The sequence below is a fragment of the Heterocephalus glaber genome, unplaced genomic scaffold (genome assembly GCF_053883595.1).
Source record: "Heterocephalus glaber isolate CG9 unplaced genomic scaffold, H.glaber_assembly_v1.0 deba00001504, whole genome shotgun sequence".
Lineage (NCBI taxonomy): Eukaryota > Metazoa > Chordata > Mammalia > Rodentia > Bathyergidae > Heterocephalus > Heterocephalus glaber.
Genome location: NW_028258324.1, coordinates 53,711,839 through 53,733,749, shown reverse-complemented (window position 1 = coordinate 53,733,749; position 21,911 = coordinate 53,711,839). Strand labels below are relative to the sequence as shown.

Sequence of the window (21,911 nt, the reverse complement as noted above, 5' to 3'; positions counted from 1 at the left end):
GAAATAGACTGGCAGAATGGGTCAAGAAGCAAAATCCAACAATATGCTGCATACAAGAAACACACTTCATTCAAAAGGAAACTCATAGACTGAAAGTTAAAGGGTGGAAAACAATACACCATGTGACGGAAACCCAAAAAAGAGCAGGAGTAGCTATCCTTTTTGCAGATCAAGTAGATTTCAAACCAACACTGATTAAGAGAGATGAAGAAGGACACTACATCCTTGTAAAGGGAACAATCCAAGAGGAAGAGATGACAATCATAAATATCTATGCACCAAACATTAGTGCACCCAACTATATAAAACAAATACTAAGGGACATGAAAAGTCATATATGCACTAACACAATTGTAATGGGGGACTGCAACACCCCACTGTCACAAATAGATAGATCAACTAGACTAAAAATAAGTAATGAAATACTAGAACTCAATCGAACTCTTGAACAAATGAACTTAACAGATGTTTACAGAGTCTTCCACCCCACAAAATCAGAATACACATTCTTCTCAGCTGCACATGGGTCATTCTCCAAAATAGACCACATACTCACACATAGAACATGTTTAAGTAAGTACAAAGGAATTGAAGTTATCCCCTGTATATTATCAGACCATAGTGCAATGAAATTGGAGATCCATAGCAAAGGAATCTCAAAAAAAATCATAAACGTGGAAACTGAACAACACACTTCTGAATAACCAATGGGTCACAGAGGAAATTAAAGAAGAAATCAGACAGTTCCTTCAATTAAATGACAATGACAATACAACATATCAGAATCTATGGGACACAATGAAAGCAGTCTTACGAGGGAAATTCATAGCAGTGAATACGCATATTAGGAAAACAGAATGAGCCCAATTAAACAACTTGATGCTGAACCTCAAGCTTCTAGAAAAAGAAGAGCAGGACAACCCCAAAGCTCATACAAGGGAGGAAATTATAAAGATCAGAGCAGAAATCAATGTAATGGAGACTAAGAGAATGATACAAAAAAATCAATGAAGCCAAGAGTTGGTTCTTCAAAAGAATCAACAAAATTGACAAACCCTTAGCCAACCTTGTCAGAAAAAGGAAAGAAAAGGCCCAAATCCATGCAATTAGGAATGAAAAGGGTGAAATTACAACAGACCCAGAAGAAATACAGAGGATCATCAATACCTTCTTCCAGAACCTATATGCCAATAAGATGGACAACACAGAAGAAATGGACAGATTCCTAGATACATATGAATTACCAAAGTTGAATGAAGAAGACCTAAAAATTCTGAACAACCCAATATCAACCAATGAAATTGAAAACATAATTAAAAACTTATCAACTAAGAAAAGCCCGGGCCCTGATGGCTTCACTGCTGAATTCTACAAGACATTTAGAGAGGAACTGCTGCCACTACTGTTTAAACTCTTCAATGAAACTGAAAGGGAAGCAATACTCCCAAATTCATTCCTGGAAGCAAGCATCACCTTGATCCCCAAAGCAGAGAAAGACCCAACTGAAAAAGAGAACTATAGGCCAACCTCACTAATGAACATAGATGCAAAAATCCTTAATAAGATACTGGCAAACAGAATGCAGAAGATCATCAAGAAGATCATACACCCTGATCAAGTGGGATTCATCCCAGGGATGCAGGGATGTTTCAACATACACAAATCAATCAATGTAATACACTATATCAATAGAGCCAAGGACAAAAACCATATGATTATCTCCATAGATGCAGAAAAAGCATTTGACAAAATCCAACATGCATTTATGATAAAAACCCTACAAAAAATTGGAATAGATGGTCTCTACCTCAAAGTGATAGAAGCCATCTAGGAAAAACCAACAGCCAATATCATACTAAATGGTCAAAAACTGAAATACTTCACACTAAAATCAGGAACAAGACAAGGATGTCCACTATCACTACTCTTGTTCAATATAGTTTGGAAACATTAGCCATGGCAATTAGACAAGAGAAAGAAATAAAATGAATAAATATAGGAAATGAAGAAGTTAAATTGTCATTATTGGCAGATGACATGATACTCTATATAGAAGACCCCAAGAACTCCACCAAAAGTCTTCTAGACTTAATAACCAAATTCAGTCAAGTAGCTGGTTACAAGGTCAACACTCAAAAATCAATAGCTTTCCTCTACATGAATGACAGACTCACTGAGAGAGAAATTGGGCAAATAATTCCTTTCACAATAGCATCCAAAAAACTGAAATACCTAGGAATCAACCTAAGGAAAGAAATCAAAGACCTTGTCTCTGAAAACTATGGCATTCTGAAAAGAGAGATTGAAGATGATATCAGAAAATGGACAGACATCCCCTGCTCCTGGGTAGGAAGGATTAATATAGTGAAAATGGCCATACTTCCAAAACTGCTACATAGATTTAATGCAATTCCAATTGAGATCCCAGCAGCATACTTCATGGACCTTGAGAAAACAATCCAAAAATTCATTTGGAACAAGAAGAGACCCAGAATAGCAAAAGCAATTCTAGGTAACAGAGACATGGCAGGGGGTATCACAATCCTCAACCTGCCACTATACTACAAAGCTACTGTGATCAAAACAGCATAGTACTGGCAAAGAAACAGACCTGAGGACCAGTGGAACAGATTAGAAGATGCAGAAACAACACCAGACACACTCAGCCAACTCATCTTCGATAAAGGAGCCAAACACCCTCACTGGAGGAAAGATAGCCTCTTTAATAAATGGTGCTGGAAAAATTGGGCTTCAACTTGCCAAAGATTAAAACTAGACCTATATCTCTCACCATGCACTAAACTAAAATCAAAATAGATTAAAGATCTAAATATTAAAATAGAAACTCTGAACCAGTTGGAACAGAGGTTAGGTAGAACTCTTGAAGACATCGGTGTAGGAAAAGATTTTATGAACAAAACCTCAGTTGCCCGTGAATCAGCACAAACAATCAACAAGTGGGATCTCTTCTTATTCAAAGGCTTCTGCACAGCAAGAGAAGCCACCAGCAGTGTGAAGAGACAACCCACAATGTGGGAAAAGATCTTCACCTGCTCTTCCTCAGACAAAGGTCTACTATCTCGAATCTATAAAGAACTTAAAAAGATCAGACCTCCCAAATTTAAAGACCCAATCTGAAAATGGACATCTGAAATGAACAGACATTTCTCAGACAAAGAAGTAGAAATAGCAAACAAATACATGAAAAAATGTTCAACATCACTAGTCATTCGAGAGATGCAAATGAAAACAACGCTGAGATTCCACCTCACTCCAGAAAGAATGGCTGCTATCATGAAATCAACCAATAACAAATGCTGGTGGGGCTGTGGGGAAAGAGGAACCCTGCTCCACTGCTGGTGGGAGTGTAGACTGGTGCAAGCACTGTGGAAATCAGTATGGAGATACCTCAAAGAACTAGGACTGGAAGTCCCATTTGACCCCGCTATTCCACTGCTGGGAATCTTCCCCAAAGAATTAAAAGAATCATACCACAGTGATATATGTGCACCCATGTTCATAGCAGCACAGTTTGTGATAGCTAAAACTTGAAAACAGCCCAAATGCCCATCAACTGGAGACTAGATAAAGAAAATGTGGTTTTTTTAATAAAATGGAGTACTACTCAGCCATAAAATATGAGAAATTAGAGACATTTATAGCTAAGTGAATCCACATTGAGGTGATACTCTTAAGTGAAATAAATAGGACACGCTTGAATAAATTCTGAATAGTTTCTCTGGTGTGAGAAAGTGAAAGTGTAAATAAGGACTAAATGTATAATAGGTAATGTGAAATAGGAAGAAAAGGGGCAACGGGGAAGGAAGTGGGAGGGCTAGGGGAAAGGATAGAAGGGAATGGGATTAATATGAGAAAATGGAAAAATAGAAACAAAATCTTTGTAAATAGGGAGGAATGGAGGGGTTGAAGGGAGGACTGGGCAAGGGTGAAAAATAAGAACCAAGATATGTTATGTAAAGGTGCAAATTTCCAATGATGAATGTCATTGTATTGTATACATAAAATGTACCAATGATTAGAATGAATAATCGATAATGCAAAATAGGAAGAAAAGGTCCAAAGGGGTAGGGGTAGTGGGAGGGGCAGGGGAAAGGAAAGAAGGGAAAGGAAAAATGCTGAGAAACGGAAAAAATAGAAATAAAGTCTTTGTAAATAGGGAAGGGTGGAGGGCGTGAAGGGAGGGCTAGTAATCGGGAAAAAATAAGAACCAAGATGCATTATGTAAAGGTACAATTCCCAATGAGAAATGTAATTCTGTTGTATACCTAAAATGTACCAATAAAATTAGTTTCCTTGTGAAAAAAAAAGTAATTAAGATGTACATGTACCAACTTCCCACAAGGAATGTAAATATTATGTACTACACACATGTACAAATAAACTAAAATAATAAAAAATTTTAAAAATAAGGTGAACTTAGAAGAAAAATAAAATAAAACAAATTAGGATATATGCAAAAATATATTTCCATTGATATTCTTTTGTGTATTATTCATCATAGTGGGGGGAAACATGAGGAAATCTTGTATTTCTAAAAAAAGAAATCACTACTATATGGACATTTAAAATGATGCTAAATTGGGGCCGGGGATTTAGCTCAGTGGTTCCACTGCCTGCCTCACAAACACAAGATCCTGAGTTCCATCCCCAGTACCAAAAAAAATGATACTAAATTATCCCCAAATATGATATAATATGTACCCTTTCTGATATATAAATTTAATTAATTAAAAATCACATATTATCATGCAGAATTGTGCCCAATATATTTATAAGTAAAAACAAGTTTCTAAACAATTCTTAGAGTATGGGCCTATTTTTATGGATCCACAAATATCTTCACTAATGTCTTAAAAGTAATTACTTTTTAGGAGTTGGAATAGCAGTATTTCTTAAGACTTCTTGTCTTTTATTTTCAAATTATATTTATTACAAATTATTCCATAATTATCACATAGAGCTTTTGAAACAAAATGTTACAAAGCCTCAATGATTTTAGCATTCTTTATTTAAGAAGGAAAGCTGATCCTTTTCTTGGTCCTCCCAAGATACTGAAGCATCTTTACTGTCTTAATGACTCAGTTCAGCTGAGTAGATTAATTGATTTGATAAGGAAAATGACCCCGGATGGCTGGTTGATGAGAAATTCTGGCTCTCCTTCCACTGTACTTCCTTTTCCTGCCTTCAGGCATATGCCCAAGTTTGCTGGGATTTCAGCTGCAGAATCTGAGGCTGGAGGTTGAGCTTCACACACATGGGACGACACATTTGTGTGATTACATGATGTGTGGGATTTTCCTGCTCTGTGTGCAGAGAATAATCAAACCCCACAGTTCAGCATGCTGTGGGGCTGTTGTCATTTTGCAGTGTGCTGTTGGCAGCTCTTTACTACAAGGTTATCAGTTTAGCTGTTGGCAAAGGTGTGGTAATAAAAAATGTAGTTTTCTGCTCTCACCATATGGACTGATTCTGCAGGGTATGCCCTACTATTTCACTATTAATAAAGCCATGCTGCTTTTTCCTCCATGCTGTTAGTCTCTTTGAAAGATATCTAGATTTTTATGCAGATATTCAGATTCCCAGAGTCGTTCCCCTCCTTTACTGTTGCTGGGCATAATCAATACTTTGATCTTCTAATCTAGAATGATCTATGTTTTTATGACAATATATCCTTTTGAGGTATGGCTCCAGCCGATCTGTATGACAGTGGATAGTGTTTCACCAACAAAAACTTACTGAGCAGGTCTTGTGATTATTATATTCGATAAGCCAGTCCAACTGAAGAACACTCGATCCAAAGAGGAGCTTGTGACCCAAGTTACCATCCCCCAACCCCTGTCAAGCGACTTTCCCCATGCACGCTATCACCTGCATGATCTTCTAGGCCACAAGTCTCCTTCTATTCAGAGACTGAGAACTTGCCTGGGATTTTTGAGGCTTTGTCTTCTCAGAGTAAACACACTCAGATCTGTGCCTGGCTGTCATAGACACCCAGCAGGTAAGCATTTTCCTGAACTCTCTTGAACCCAAACTCTCAAGCTCTGAGTACATTTCAGAAGCTGGCTGTGCTTTCCTCTTTACAATGCCTAAACGCTTGGTGACGCTGAGTGTATTCATTACAAGCGCATGGAAAGATACTGAGAAATTTCCTCTTCAACTAAATACTGACAGTTGGCATGTACTCAGGTGTGGGACAGTTGGCCTTTGTAACTGAGAGGCTCTTAGAATATTCAATTTTGTATTGTTGAAAAGTGTAAAGAAGCAGGTGGGGTGGGAGGTGCAGGAGCCGCTGCCACGTTGCCTCCTGGGTGGGCACCCTTCGCCACGGACGCCGGCGGCCCCCGGACGAGGGTTTCATCACCTTAAATGGTTTTGAACCAATGAAGCTGTGTCCCCTTAAAGAAGCTGTGAGAACCATAGAGTTGGTGGACAGATCAGTATGGGATTCACAGTGGCGTAATGCACGCAGACTCCTGCGAGTTCCCTTAAGTTCTTAGAGGACCGCTTTGCCTTTTGAATCAGAGTTGCAAAGTTGGACAAAGAATGGCCCTTGTGGATAACCACAAAGTCAAGCAACAGCGATTGGACAGAATTTGTGACGGTATCCGACCCCAGATCATGAACAGCCCCCTGCACCCTCGGCCCCTGGTGGTGCTGCTGGATGGCAGACTGCACCGTGGAGATGCCCACCCTGAAGGACCTGGCCACTGTGGCCTTCTGTGACGTGCAGTCCATACAGGAGATCCACGAAAAGATGTTAAACGAGGCCATGGGCGCTATGATGTAACACCATCATCCTCACCAGGGAGGACTTGGAGAAGCTCAAGGCCCTAAGAGTGATCACCGTCCGGATCCCACAGTGGCTATGACAACGTGGACATCAAGGCTCCCAAGGAGCTTGGGATCACTGTGTGCAACATCCCATCCGCAGCCGTGGAAGAGACACCAATTCCATCATCTGCCACATCCACAATCTGTACCAGCGGAACACGTGGCTGTACCAGGCACAGCGGGAAGGGACGAGGGTACAGAGCATGGAACAGATTCGAGAGGTGGCCTCAGGAGTAGCCCGAATCCATGGAGAGACACTGGGCCTCATCGGCTTTGGTTGCACGGGCCAGGTGGTTGCGGTTCGAGCCAAGGCCTTTGGATTCTGTGACATATTTTATGACCCCTACTTGCAGGATGGCTTAGAGTGATCCCTGGACGTGCAGAGGGTCTACACCCTACAGGATTTGCTGTATCAGAGTGACTGTGTCTCCCTGCAGTGCAATCTCAATCTCATCAATGACTTTACTATAAAGCAGATGAGGCAAGGGGCATTCCTAGTGAATGCAGCCTGCGGTGGCCTGGTGGATGAGAATGTCTTAGCCCAGGCCCTCAAAGAGGGCAGGATAGGAGGAGTAGCCCTTGATGTGCATGAATCTGAGCCCTTTAGCTTTGCTCAGGGTCCATTGAAAGACGCACCAAATCCCATTTGCACTCCCCACATGGCCTGGTACAGTGAACAAGCATCCCTGGAGATGAGAGAGGCAGCTGCCACTGAGATCCGCAAGCAATCACAGGACACATGCCAGAAAGCTTGAGAAACTGTGTCAACAAGGAATTCTTCGTCCCATCAGCTCCTTGGTCAGTAATAGACCAGCAAGCAATTCATCCTGAGCTCAATGGTGCCACATACCAGGCATTGCAGGTGTGGCCCCGGGAGGACTTCCTGCAGCCATGGAAGGCATTATCCCTGGAGGCATCCCGGTGACTCACAACCTCCCCACAGTGGCACATCCTTCCCAAGCTCCCTCTCCCAACCAACCCACAAAACATGGGGATAATCGAGAGCACCCCAATGAGCAATAGCAGAGAACACTGTAAGGTAATCATTTGGATAAGCTTGGGATCAAGAGACAGTGAAAAATGGATGAACTAAGAGAAAAGTCTCTGACAGTCTTTTTAACTGATCCTGGACTACACATCCTTGATGTTGCAGTGTTAAACCTACAAGAGCTAGAAAACTGAAGATGTCTGCTTGCTGAAGCGCTGAAAGACTAGGACGTGACTTATTAACAACCAACTTCTGTTATTGTGTGTTAAGTTTTTCATCTGTGCATCAAATCACAAAGAATAAATAGAGCTTTTTCCTTTATCAGTCCCTTGGACACAGCAGGGCCTGAGCACCTTGCTCTAGAATGTTGCATCAAGAGTTCCAAACCCCAAAATAAAAACATGTTAAGAGGAAATCCCCATCTTATGACTCTAGTCCCTTTGGTCTACAGGGGCTTGTTACCTCTTTTTATTAATAGGAAGATAAATTTCAAGACAGGGAGAAAACTGCCTGTTAGACATCTGCACAAATAGGATTGAAGAGCACAGGCTCCTGTACAGAGCGGTGTCTCTCACATCTGAACTGCATACTGAGCACGCAAGTTGGTTGTTAGTTCAGTAATCCTCTCTGATGATGCAAAAAAGAAAAACTTATTAAGTTTCACAAGCTGTTTATACTCAAATATATTTTCTCAGTTTCAGATCTCAGATATTTTATTGAGTGGAAAGTCTTGAACTGTAAGGGTTCAAGAGGAATAACGTTGCATTTCCTTATGTCTCAGGAAACACTTTTTACGGTAACTTGTGAGATTGTCTACGAACAAACCCACTTTTTTAGACATTGATAAATTCTTTTCTTCACATGACATTTTATACAAGAACACTTCAGATGTGTTACTAGATGTGACTGATTTTAACAAATCCTATTAGATTTGTATCAACTAGTTAAATGTTCTATTCATAGTCTTTTGTGAATCATTGCCTTTTTGTTTAAAAAGATGGCCTATTTTGAGCCTTTGTATAGGTACATTCCTGGTTTTGTGACAAAAGAAAAACTAAACTGTCCCAAACAGAGAAATAATGGCAAAAAAAAAAAGAAAAGAAAAATGTAAAGAAGCAAGAGATAATAGCCATGTAAGATCTAGGTCATCCTTATATATGGAACTCAGTGGAATAAACAAATCTTCAGATCAGTTTCACTCCCCATTCTACTGATTATCTCAGTAATATCTGGCTTCCCACCTACTAGCTATGAGCACAGTTTTATCAATGAAAGGGCCAATGAAATAATAGCAGTAAGATGAAATTAAGTAACATGTAAAGTATGCCGTGGTTGATCAAAACTCTCAAAATTGCAAATGATTTTGAAGAAGAAAAACTTTCTGCTTTACCTAGCATGGCTAGTATACAGTAATTTATGTAATGAGTAAGCTTTATTGAACTGCTACTAAGAGCTAGGCTGACAAAGCCAGAAGGGAATCTGATGGGCAGAGGGTGGGAGAGGAACCTGTGCTGTGGCACTGAGTTCTCAGTCGCAGTCCTGCAGATGGGGACAGGCAATTTAGCAAACAAACATGGCCAGTGATGTAAGTTTGTGATAGTGTGCTGCAAACAAAAACTCATAGCTAAGGGGCCAGGGATTTAGCTCAGTGGTTCCAGCGCCTGCCTCACAAGTGCAAGAATCCAAGTTCGATCCCCAGTACCAAAAAAAAAAAATTCATAGCTACGTTTGACTAGTGCCTGATCAGTGTGTTCATCTAGAACTTCCAAAGGCACTGCTCCTTAAAACATGAAGAGGCAAGAAGAGGAAGCTCTCCAACCTCATTTGATCATGAGTAATTAGTGAGAGGTCCCACCTGGGCAAAATGCTATGCATATAGTCGATAATCAAGTAATATTTAATGAGCTCACCACATACACAAGGTAATGACATATAAGGGAACCTATGCGGTACAGTAGGTACACATTTCACAAGGTTCGGTGACTGATGTGTAAAAACGAGTCTCTTTCCCCTCTAAAACTCATCTTGGTTTCTTTGTCAAGCCTCATACTTTCGAGGTAGGAAATTTGGGCTAACCATTGCCAGTTAATTCAGTGATTACTTTCCCAGTCATTTCAGAAAATGGCTTTTCCCATCCAAGATTCTCCCTTTTCCCTGCTCCTTTCCAGGGATTCTCTTCATAACCTCTAAAATGGAGCTAATTATAGCTACATTTGTGTGTTTTACAGGTAATGTTTGTAAGCCTTGTGGTACCAGGCCTAAAGTACACCCTCCACAGCTGTGAAGAGGGACTTTACACCCCACCTGTGCATCCTTGTCTGGGTCAGGGACACTCTTGACACACTCAAGTCCAACTAAAAAGAATGTCACCTTGTTATACAAGGAAAGTGAGTTGTAATCAGTTATAGAATAGCACAAAATACAGGTTTCCTCCACCTTGATAACTGGATGTCCAAGCCCTACAGTTCCACTGCCTATAGCTCTATGTACTATATTTCTGCTGCCCAACAGTGTCTGTTTGCTACACATCTTGGAAAGGAGCTCAGGCTACAGCTAGCATTAATGAAACACAAATTTGCTCAATATTTCTTTGGGTAATTATGAATTCTACATCAACAAAATTTCAACCACAGAGATTTTATCATATCAATTGTACCTGAGCCATTTAATATCACAGTCAAGAAGACTTTTGAGATTCTCTAATAAGTTACTTAAACCCTTTGGACCAAAGAAGTCCAGTGTTTGCAGAAGTAAATCAGTCCAAGGTCACTGGGTATAATTTTGGCCAAAGCTCCAAGGTGATGATATTAAGTTAAACTTAAAACTTAGCAAAACAGTATGAACCCTTATCTGTATTAATAAGCACGTAAGTAAACTGTTTGTTTATGTTATAAAATGAGGCTAAGGGACTGAAACAGGTATGACTACTTTGCAAGCCTCACAATCTGTGAGATACTTGGCACGTAATTACGTGGTAAAGTTCTGAATAGAGTCGATTTAACAATAATGACGAAAAAAATATTGGAAAAGAGAAAATGAATCACAGTTGACAAACCCAGGAAACTCTTCCGCATTCTCAATTTATTTAGTCGTATCATGGTAAAGAGATAACTGGGGAGTGACCAAAACAATCTTAGAACCTTAGGATTTTCTCCAGCTTCCATGGAATTAGGGACCATTGGGCCCCAGGCATGTAAAATCTAAGTTTACATAAATCTTTTGTGGTTTCATAGAAGTTATGCTGAAACCAAATTAAGCTGTAGGATAAAAATCTTCCTTTATGTGTGTAATCTGCCCTGCCTCATTCTTTCTTGTCCAGATGCTTTTTCCCCCTACAATTAGGAACTAAATGTGGGAGGAGTGAGAAACAGGCCCAGAACCTAGGTCAGGCTCTGTGCCTACTGAACACAAGTCCTTCCTCCCACTCCAAACTAACACCCTACCAAGAGGATACTTTTACACAGGCCACAGTTCTTTCTACCTTTCTCTCCTTCTCATCTGTTTGAGGAAAAACATACACTAAATTCTACAAAAAGCAAACTTCCTCAAGACTAACAACTTGAGTCCTTAGAAAAACATGCACTATCTTTCATAACATCCAATGTTTCTTAAAGGGTGTGCCTTGAGGAAAAAATTAGTTCTTCTTTCTCTCAGATTTATGAAGAGAAGAATGTTAAACCAGAAATAAAGGTAAAAAGCAGAGTCTAATCTACAATCCACTTATATATAAAACTTCTCGCTATGGAGAGTAAAGATACCTTCCTTCATTTGTTCTTGGGTATTAAACTTGTTACCAGGCTACCTGATAAAATTATTTCTGAATTAAAATTGCCATTTTGGATGTGGAATTTGGGTTAGAATTCTATCACCCACGAGCATATACACACACTGTAGCATAACCACTTCTTCGGTAACAATCTGTGAGAAAAGGAAAATGGCCAAAAGCTTCCCTTAAATTAGAATTGTTGCAGCACTACAATTACTTCCAAGCACTGAATATGCAATACCCAGATATTCCTATAATTAAAATGCAATTCTAGGAAAGTCATTGTTACCATACATATCCATTGTTTTCCACTACAAACTAAATTCTTCATTAAATGTTAGCATATTGATATGGTTACTTTCTAAATCTCCGTCTCTCTCTTTTTTATTTAGGGGCTTCATTTGCTATAAAAGCAAAACAAAGCAACCTGAAAATAAAAAGAAATGCCAGATGAGGTCAAACTGAAGACAATTTTTAAGATATCACACTTTGAAACAGTCTCAGAATCTAATCTCCAAATATTTTTCTGGCCTGGAAAAATAAAAGAAATAATGGGGATATTTTTTTCAGGAAAATATTGTATGGCCTTGTCATAAATATGCATGTCTTTTAAATGTCAAGAATATGAATTTTGGCTACAACACATTCAAATTCAAGTTATCATTGGGATGCCAGAAAGACAAATTACTTTAGATATTTCTACATTATGCTACAAAAATTGTTTGTTAAATTAGATGCATGGAAGTTGAAAATGAATTTGCTCATTGAAATAAGATTTTTAAAAGGGCAGTTAGTTCCCTCAGACTGGCCTTCAGAAGTTAATTTATCTTATAATGTTGCTGAACTACTAGATTCTTGAAAAGTATTAGCTAATGCCACTATATTTATCATTGCAATCATATAGTAGCTACTACAATATCATCCAATCTCATAGCATCAGTGGGTATCAAAAGTTTCATTGCAAATAGAACAAGAAAAAATACAAATAATACCTAGAATCATTGTTATTTCTTCAAGGTATATATGACTGATATTCTCTTTGGGGACATAATGTTTTTATTTCTCAATGACAATTTGGCCAGGTTTTAGAAGTTTGACTAATTGTACCCTCTCAAATCTCACCAATATTGTTCATCGCTTTTTATTATTTACCACTGGCATATTGAAAAGGCAAAGCCACTTGTTTTTTAATGTACTATAGGCAAAATGTTATTGTTGTGGTTGCTTCATGGGGCAAGATACAGTTAAGGAGGTCTGTAGGAAGCTGTTTCAGAATATACCTACCTTTTAGTGTTGCAGTTTTCAACTCTGCAAACTCGAGTCTTTGTTCAGTTGAGAAATGCATTAACTGCATTATATCTTTAACTATTTTGTGTAATTTATCAGAAGAATTTAAGCAAAGATGTAATCTGGTTAGGATTTTGTGAGCATTTCTGTGGCAGTGCGGGGAATCAGTTTTGAGCACAACAAAGATAAATATAGAAACTATATTAGAGGGACTACTACAAAACTACTACAGAGGACATGACAACAAAGGGATATAGAGAAGAGGAAGTAGATGAAAGAAATATCAAAGGCATGAAATCTGAAATACATAGTGATTTATTGGATCTGAAAAAATAGAAAAAAATTAGAATGAATGCTCACATGATGCATGAGGGAATGGGGTCACTGCTACCAACATGAATTACGTTTAGGCATTTGGGGAAGCAGTAAGTTGAGGTATTTGGATGTTCCAGCTATCTAATGTGTAGCAAGTCCCTCCAAAGCTCAAGATTTTAAAATGACAATCCTATATATCTTACTAATCTGCAGTCAGGCAGAGCTCGGGGGAACGCTCATCTCTGCTCTTGGTCAGCCCCAGGGCAACTTGGCTGGAAGTGGGAGGCTCCACTTCCAGAACGGCTCACTCACACAACTTGACTGGCGAGTTGGCACTGGCTGGCCACTGGGCCCCCTGCCAAGACTGTCGGCCCAGCACCCATATGTGCGTGAGCTCTCCATGTGGCTGCCTGACTTTTCACGGCAAGGTATCTAGGATCCAGAATCAAATGTCCAACACATGAGAAATGGAAGCTGTTAACTTCCCCTGGCTTGAACTTGACCCCACATTGCTTCCACTGTATTCTCCTGATGGATCAAGCATTCATAAAGTTTAGAATCAAAGACAGGGTCACAGACCCCACCTCTCAATAGGAGGAATATCAATTTTGTTATTATGGTTTAAAGCTTCTATGATATTGGACAAGGTAAGTCCCACTGTGGGCCAGGTAAGTCCAATTAATAACCTGACTTCCAGCCAGGCGCGGTGGTGCACAGGTATAATTCTAGAATTCAGGAGGCTGAGGCAGGAGGATCACTGCAAGTTTGAGACTAGCCCGGGCTGTACAGTGAGTTCAAGGCCAGTCTGGACTACACAGTGAGACCTCGACTCAAAAAATTAAAGAAATAATAAAGTGAAATTTAAAAATTTTTCAGACTTAATTTCCAAATTTCATTTAGAAATCAGAATTTAAAAAAACTTGAAAAATGTAGATAGAGGCATATTTACTTTAATTTTAATCAATCTTAAATTTTGGACTCCTTACTGCCAAGGTAACGCCCTGTAGGTAATTTTGTATTCTTTGTATTAAAGAGAGACCCCAAAATTACATAAACCTCAACCTCTACAAAACCTGATCTACCCCTGGGTGAAGTTTAAATCATAAAAGCAGATGAGATTATATAAGGGACCTATAGAGAGTGAAAAAGCACAGCACAATGGATTAAGATCAAAAACTTGCAAATGTCAACATTCACACCAGTAGACAGAAAGAAAAAGGAGATTAGAAATGAGATTTTTGGAATATAATCAAAGAGGTAAACCAAGCAGTAGAAAGTTTCAGAAAGTACATGGGGAGGTAAGTTGGTAAACATTATCCAAATAAAGCATAAAGATAAAATAAAAGAACTAAAAATAATCTTTTTGAGTTGGCGTCTTGGAGATCTATTAACAACCTTGTCAAAGCAAGTTCAGAAGAAGCAGAAGTGAGCCTTCAGTATGTTGAAAGTAAATGTTGATTGAAAAAATGGAAACAGCAAGAAATTTGGCTGAAAAACATTAGAAATGAATACAGAAGTAAGGGAGGTTGGGAGCTAAAAAAAAATTTACAACTTTCTGAAATTGTTTTCAGTAAAAATACAAAGCCTGAAAGTGTTACAACTATTAAAGAAACTGAAACAATATTTTAAAACATTCCCACAATGAAAACACCAAACTCAGATGGCTTTACACAAAAATTCTTTCAGTATCTCAAGAAAAAGAAATCATCTATCTTAGACAATTTCTTTCAGAAAGGAAAAAAAAAGAGAGAAAATAGGCCCCTTAAATCATTTTACACAAGCAGCATAACCCTGACACCAAAATAATGCAGATATTAGGAGAAGGATAACTTCTTCATAAACCTTTTTTATTCATGAGGAAAGAAGCAAAAAATCTTAAACAAAATGCTAGTAAGGTCAAATGAAATTCTTTTTATCTAAGTATAGATAAAAAATAATGAAGTTGCTTTTATCTCAGGAATGCAGAGATAGTTTAATATTAGAAAAGTCTATAACAGTTCAACATATTAACAGATTTTTAAAAAGAAAATCATATGACCATTTTAATAAATGCAGAGACAAGATCTGATAAAATTGAACATAACGCACATTCATAGTAAAAGAAGAATAGAAGGGAGTTCCCCTCACATAGGATCATCAGAAAACATTGGAATCCTCCTCTTTAAAGTCAGGAAAGGGACATTTTTGTTATCAATCATCACATTGCATTGAAGGCTCCTTTAATACCAAATGCCTAAATTACTTCCTCAATTTCTGTGCTAATCTTGTCTCAGGCTGCTTTGCTAACTCAGCTTCGAGCCAATACCCACTGAGCACCTGGTTCCTAAGAATCATCCCACTCTGAGTTGCACAATGAAAAAATGGAGTCTAAATTTATAGATGCCTGAGTTTCACCCCTAGAAACTCCTGTCTTATTGGTCAAGAGCATAGCATGGCCATCTGGGCTCTCAACATCTCCCCAGGAAACTCTGCTGTGCAGCTCAAGTTGAGGATCCCTATATTAGAGCAAGAACCCAAAAGGGCAAGGACACCTTGGAGAGAAGCGTAGGGCCATGATTCTCAAACTGTACTGCACATTAAAAGCACCTAAGGAGCTTTTAAAATCCCAATACCCAGATCTTGTCCTACACCAATTTTTAAATCAGATTCTATGGAGGTAGTATCCGGGCACAAAATTTCCCCTAAAGTTTTTAGTTTCTTTGTTGGTCTTGTTTTGTTTGTAATACTAGGGATTAAACCCAAGGTCTTTGCACTGAGCTGCACCTTCAGCTCTATTTTATTTTTATTTTCAGGCGGAAGCTCACTAAGTTGACTGGGCTGGGGTTGAACTTCCAGTCCTCTTGTCTTATCCTACCAGAGTCCTGGGGTGACAGGCAAATGCCACCACACCCTGTTTTCTTATATACAGCCAAGGGTAAGAATCACTGCTCTCTATTTTCTCCCTGGTGAACGTCATCCCTGGAGGGTCTCTTAGAAGATGCCAGCAGCAACCTTGGATTCAATTACCACACAAATGCCAATGGCTTCCAAATCTCTGTCTTGTCTATAGAACCTTCTAAGTTCAAACACTTTAAACCCAGCTGTTAACTCTGCATCTTCTCTTGGAAGACCCCTGCCTCCCAAAGGCCAAGAGCTTCTCTGGCATGATTCTTGCACACTCACTCACTTCTGCCTTCTAGAGAGCAGGCTTCACTGGGGGAGGCTGTGACTGTGTGTTCTTTGTGAAGACTGATGCAGTTCCTCAAACCTCTTTTAGCTAGAAATGGGATTGTATCTGCTTTATTGGTATGACCTACAAGAAGAAATTAAGGAGTATCACTAATAAGAACAGGAGAGATACAGGAGCAAGCAGCCAGTGTGCTGTTGATATTACTGATTTTAAAAGATTTATGGAGGCAATGGCACAGAAAGGAGTAGAAGTCAGCCTAAAATAAAATACGCACTAGAGACAGACCAGCGCTCCCACCTTCAGAAGCACAAAACTGATGATAAGAATGGAGTCTTTCCCCAGTCCCAACAACCTCTGAACCATAATGCCCAGAAGTGACTTCCCTCAAGTTCTCTTCCTCCTTTTCCATCAGTACTAAAAGGGGCCAAAGGATCCCCAAGCCCTCACTACCACAATGGTGAGAAGTGAAATCTTCCCACACCCTGTAACCCACAGAGTAAGAAGGGACTTTCCTGCCTAAGTGGTAAGGTGGGAATCCCCTGCCACAGAGGCATCTAGAACGTAAGGCATGTCCTTCCATTAAGAGAGTACGTACCTCTCAGCCAACCAAACTGATCTTCCCTAAGGCCAGCTCTAAACCTAGACCTTTCATCCGGTCTCACTGAATCTCCAAGGGCTGATTTAAAAATATGGTGTGTATTTAAGTAAAAACAAGTTATAGTAAAAAAATGTATTACTATTAATCCCCCTTAAAATCCTTCTTCTCATTTCAAACATACTTATGCCAACCTTTCCACTTTCTGAAGCAGTTCGGGAAGTCCTCTTTCATGAGAGTCTTTATGAGATGTAATCAAAATACTGGGAATGCTGCTGCCAAGTACCATCCAACAAAAACACAGGCTCAAAAAAACATTGCTGTGTGTCCTCATCCATCATATTCACTGTAACTGGCACCATCGAACTTCTGGGTCTTCCCCAAAATCAAAATGACCATGAAAAATAAATACTGTGAATGGATTCAGCACATGGAGGCAGCCATGGCAGTGCAACTAAAGACTAATCTTTATGAAGGAGGATTTCCAGAACTGCTTCAGAAAGTGGAAAGAATGGTGGGACGTATGGTTTTGAATGGGGGAGTGGGATTTTGATGGGGACTAATGGCAATGTGTCTTTTATTGTAATACAGTTTTAAAAATTTAAACATTTGGGCTGGGGATGTAGCTCAGTGATTCCGCCATCTGCCTCGCAAGCGCAAGGACCCAAGTTTGATCCCTGTACCAAAAGAAAAAAAGACTAAACAAAAAAAGTTTAAACATTCACTCTATTTTTTAGTCACACCTGTTACATATTACAGATAAGGAAACCGAACTTGCTCGTGGTCACACAACCAGAGAACAGTACAACCCAGTTGTCAACCAATATATGTCAGAATAAGTCCAAAATTATGGGGTTTTTCCATCATAAAATCCACTAGCCTGTCCTTGTTGTCAATTTGCTTTAGTTGTTTTTGTCTCCTTTTCCTACAGCTAAAGCAAGAGTCAAAGATGGTAATTTGAAAGGGAAAACTCAAATAAGTTTGTAAAGGATGAAAACTGGTTCTCAAAAGATTTCCAAAACAGCCCTTACCATGTTGAGAGAGAAGATAACTCATCTTTGCTCTCATGTCGAAGCAACACAGAATAATAGCATGAACTTTTTCTGTCTACCACTCCTAATATCAAAGACCTTGGGATTCACCTTTTTAAAATAATCTATTACCAAACAAAGTCTAGGTCAATAGGGGAAACCCTGGCACCCACAGCCCTGAGGAACATACTTTACCGGAGCTACATTCCCCTACATTCTTGGGTTGATAAAACCCAGCCTTTCACCAGGCAAAAGGTGAAGGTGCATAGGAGGACCAAAGGCTTTGGAACACTGCCAGATGAAGCCACCTTTTCAGGCCTACTCATATGAGGCTAAAGTGCAAACAGGGCGTTGCTTGAAAATCAGCGGAAAGGCTCTGCATGCCACAGCAGGACAGTGCCAGCTGTAGTTGCTTCAGTTGGAATCACTCCTGACTCACTGCTATGGCAATTTATCTTGTTGCTTATATTCATTAGATTAAAATGATTTAATTAGACAGTGAGATGTGGGCTTGTTTGATGTGCCACTTCACATCACTCATGCATTTCTTGGTTGTGTCCATGTATTTAAAACCTCGGGGGAAAGGAGAATATTTTTATTCTCACAGCACACTTTCAGAACAAATTAGATATTGTTTTCTCTTGCTACTACCTCATGATCTCACTGCTTTTTCTCTGCATAATGGAAAGGAGCCATTTCAGTAACTGCCACATTGTGAAGCGCTACAGGGAGTGTTACAGCTACTGTGTCATAGTACTTAATTTTAGTTAATAAGAATAAAAATAGTAATGGAGCAGAGTCCACAAATGTATTATTTTTCAAGGCTGACTCAGTGTTTGGCAATCTGGGCCAAATACTGGGCCAAATACTGTAAAAATGTAAAAAATGGCCAAATACTGTATTCAGAGACACAGTCTCACACTTCTCTTCTCATTTATGCACATTCAGAAGAAGGGGAAACATGAGCATAAAGCAGAAGCGGAAATGCACACAATGCACCTGTGCCCTGCATACAACTGGTGCTCAGAAAAATACTTGTTGATTTTATCTTTAATATGATTTATAATCCATGTCTTTCAAATCCCCTGAACATTAAAGACTAATGCATCTTAACAAAAGTAAGTTCTCTTGTTACTCAGCAGTTCTCTGTATTCTCCAAGTAACCCTCTTTTCATTCAATCTTTCCACAATCTTCTCAGGCCTAACCCCATGGCTACAGTCCTGTCTTTCTAATTAACATCTTATACTTCATCATTTAGCAGCTCCCAAAATCCTTTATCCTCCTAAGCCATGCCTCCCAATCTGCCTCCCTTACACACATGCTGTGATGCAATTCCTATGATTCCTCTTCCCATAGCACCCTACAAAATAAATGCACTTCTTCGCCCAGAGGTAAGAAAGACTGTATTTTCCATGTTTGCATCTTGTTGTTCGATTGTTTTCCTCCATTACTATGCAGCAGGAAATACAGTATGGAAGAGAGATCCACCTGCTGTGTTGGAGACAATCTCCATAGCCCATTTAGCTCCCTGTCACAATACTACTTGGTGTGGCATTTAAGAGAGTCTAGAGAGAAAACACCAGACTGAAAACTTGCTATTTCAGTGATTGCCATCAAGAACAGCATGTCCTGCCTGCTTGCCTGTCCCCCTTGATGCCATCAACCTAGGTTACAGTCATCTCTTCCATAAGTAAATATCAAGGAATGACTGAAGAAAAGCTATCTATAAACTATAATTTACATGCCATAATCAGGCCTTTAATAGAGTCCTTTTAAAGGCCTCCTAGCCCATGGTAGCAAGATACTGGGGCTTTTACTAAACAGTGGTAGTTGTTTTCTTCTACATATTTACAAAATCTCAATTCTTTCATAAACAAGTCAGTTTCTTTTATAGTCTTGATGAATTTCGCAGTTCATTGAAATCCAGCTCCACGTCAAATGGCAACTCTAAGATCAAAGTCAGCACAGCTGTGTCCTTTTATAAATTTTTGAGAGTTGCAAAAGACTTAGACAGGGTCACGTTCTGCTCCGCTGTCAGCTCTTTGTTCCCTCCTGCAACATGGAAGAATTAGACAGCACAATAGTCACTGGTTTCGATGCAGTGCCCACTTCTAGGCTTTTGTTTTATAAACCTGTGCCCAGTTCACACCTGGTAATAAAGCATGCTCAGAAACTGACCACAATGCCAGTTGAAGCCAAGAGACTCGTCCCTAACTCAACTGGATGACATTTTAATGTGAAAAAACTGACTTTTCTAGGTAAGAAATGCATCAGAAGAATGTGTGGGTTTTTGTTGTTTTGTTGTTGTTGTTGTTTTGGTTTTGATTTGCATTTGTTTTTCGTTTTTTGAGGCAGGATCTCCCTATGTAGTCCAGCCTGGCCTCAAACTCCCTATAGAGCTCAGGCTGGCCTTGAACTTGTGATCTTTCCACCTTAGTTTCTTGAGTGCTGGGATTACTGGCATGTGCCACCACATATAGCTTGATTGCATCATTCTTTTTAGTTCAAAAGTTGTTAGAGTTAAATGCAAAAATGTAGGATTTAAGATCTTAACATGTACATTACCTTAAGGGCCAAATTAATGAAAAATCCAATCAACACAGTAACCCAAATCCTTGCATTAGCTTACTACTCAGTATTGCAGATTATATATCTAAAGACTAGTTAAAATAAACTAGGAAAAAAAACTGATAGAAGAAATTAGGAAAAAGTTTAGTTGAGTCTAGCAGACTTTGGAGCACTCCAAATGGAAGTCATTTACCAAGAAACTATGAAAAGAGATTCTGCAAGACCACTGTAATCCTAGATGAGGGTTTACTCATATCTCCAGGCATTATACACCTTCGACAAACTGAGAAGGCAACTCCCTAGGTCAAAGGAAAGGTGGCAGGAACTAAATCTTCCTGTCTCTCCCAAAGTCATATGTTGAAGATTAATTTCCAGTGTATTGGTATTTTGGAAGTAAAGACTTTGGGAGGCAGCTAAGTCATGCAGGTGGGCCCTCATGAATGGGATTTGTGCCTTTATAAGCAGAGACACCAGAGAAATACTCTCCCCACCAAGAGAGGGGACAATGAAAAGGCTTCTCTCTCTAAATCAAGAAGAGGGCCTTTGTCAAGACCCTAACCATTCTGGCATCCTGATCTCAAATTTCTAGCCTTTACAACTGTGAGAAATAAATTTCTCTTGTTAAGCCCCTTGGTCTGTGGTAATTTGTTACAGCAGCTTGAGCTGACAAGAAGGCAACCCCAAAATTTTTCAACTACACGCTTCTCCCATAATGGATACACATAGCTTAATTCCTAGGAATTTCTGAATTTAAGTTCATAAATGTTTAATAAAATGAAACCTGTTATATTTGTAATTTTGTATTAAGGGATACGGGCCTTTTTGGTATTTGAAGTATTCATAGAAGAATTTGGACTCTGTGTGACAGTTCAGCCTTGTAATTCAAATTTAAAACACATAATTGAGTTATTGATTTACAGTTGTGATTTTAATACATAATATTGGAAGATTTAAACTTTAGTGTTCTCATGCCTATGAATTTGATTTGTTGGATTTATAACAATTATTTGAGTACTTACGAAGGGTTTGTTGGCTAAAAGAATTATAGTCTATAAATTGAAATCAAGCATATTTAAATCATAAATGAAATGTAAAATGTTCTATTCTATTTAGTCAAGTTTGTGAAAGGGCCAAGTAGTAGTCAACATCTCCTTTAAAAAATTATTAAAATTTGTTAGATTTATAAAGCGGAAAGTGAGAACTCAAAAGCTTTAAAAGCACATTTTCTAATTTGTAACATGAATTGATTATTAAGTTTTTTAAATCTCTGAGTAATCTACTTCCTTAAAGGACAATTATTACACCACATCTAAAATGTTCTTGGGAGCTTAGGGAGCAA

The 21,911-nt window shown here is 39.0% G+C and overlaps 1 protein-coding gene and 1 pseudogene across 4 annotated transcripts in view; one reads left to right on the top strand and one right to left on the bottom strand.

Moving 5' to 3' along the window:
• The window catches only part of LOC101701652 (spermatogenesis-associated protein 31A1), a 343,100-nt gene that overhangs the window by 180,103 nt on the left and 141,086 nt on the right, over positions 1-21,911 (bottom strand). The window lies entirely within an intron of this gene.
• On the top strand, positions 6,565-7,875 carry LOC101708682 (C-terminal-binding protein 2 pseudogene; annotated as a pseudogene).